The sequence below is a fragment of the Alligator sinensis genome, unplaced genomic scaffold (assembly GCF_000455745.1).
Source record: "Alligator sinensis unplaced genomic scaffold, ASM45574v1 scaffold264_1, whole genome shotgun sequence".
In the NCBI taxonomy this organism is placed as follows: Eukaryota; Metazoa; Chordata; order Crocodylia; family Alligatoridae; genus Alligator; species Alligator sinensis.
In genome coordinates this window covers 2,402,687-2,403,721 of record NW_005841831.1, presented here as the reverse complement: position 1 = coordinate 2,403,721, position 1,035 = coordinate 2,402,687, and positions in this window count along the sequence as shown.

The window sequence follows — 1,035 nt, the reverse complement described above, 5'->3', positions numbered from 1 at the left end:
CCTCTCACAGGGCTGTAGCAGGGCCAGCACGGACTTGTGCTGTTTGCGGCAGTGGAGGTGTGGCTGCATGCTGAGTGGCACTGGACACTGTGCGGCGGCAGCACTGTGGTGCTGCTGCTGTTGCCGGCCATTGTGAAAAGTTTGGGGGGCTAAGCCCTGCTACTACATTCCCCACCAATTCTTCCCTGTTTGTGAGCAGCAGGTCAAGAAGAGCACAGCCTCTAGTTGGCCTCCCCAACACTTGCACCTGGATGTTGTCCCCATCTCTCTCCAAAAATTTCCTAGGCTGCCTGTCCACTGCAGTACTGCCTTGCCAGATGACAGGGTGATTTTGAAGTCCCCCACCTGACAACCAGGGCCTATGATTGGGAAACTTCTGCCAGCTGTTTGAAGAAAACCTCATCCACCTCATCCTCCCCATTTGATGGTTTATAGCAGACCCCCCACCATGACATCACCCTTGTTGCTCTCCCTAATGACCCGAACCTAGAGACTTTCAACAGGCCTATCTCCAGTTTCATACTGGTGTAAAAGTGAAGTGGACACTGGGCATACCGCCTTACCCATGCAAGTGACTCATTATAATGGGGTGTAAATGATACTGATGTACTGGTCACATACCCACTCCCACAGACCATTTCATCTTGGTGGAGCAGTTCAATGCAGTCTGGCTTCCCTGCCACCTGGTGGCCACGTGCTGTACTCGTGCTTACTGCAGGCAGCCGCTTGAGAGCTGGCCATGTACCTACCTATCCTCCCACTTCGGTTTAAAGATGTCCCAAGCCTGAACTGGTATCTCTGATTGCAATGCTTCATAGCCCCGGGGGAGCTGTCTGCCACGAGACTGTCCAGTTCCTTCTTTGAACCAAGTTCCATTCCCGGCCTCCTACGGTGGTGAGTTTCCCGGGGTACCGGCCCCGCCCCCTCCCCGGATTGGTCCCCGGGGGCCCGGCCCCGCCCCCTCACCAGATTGGCCCCCGGACCCCTGACAGCGAACTGAGCCGCGCGCCACCAACGGATTCCCTGCGCCTCTGG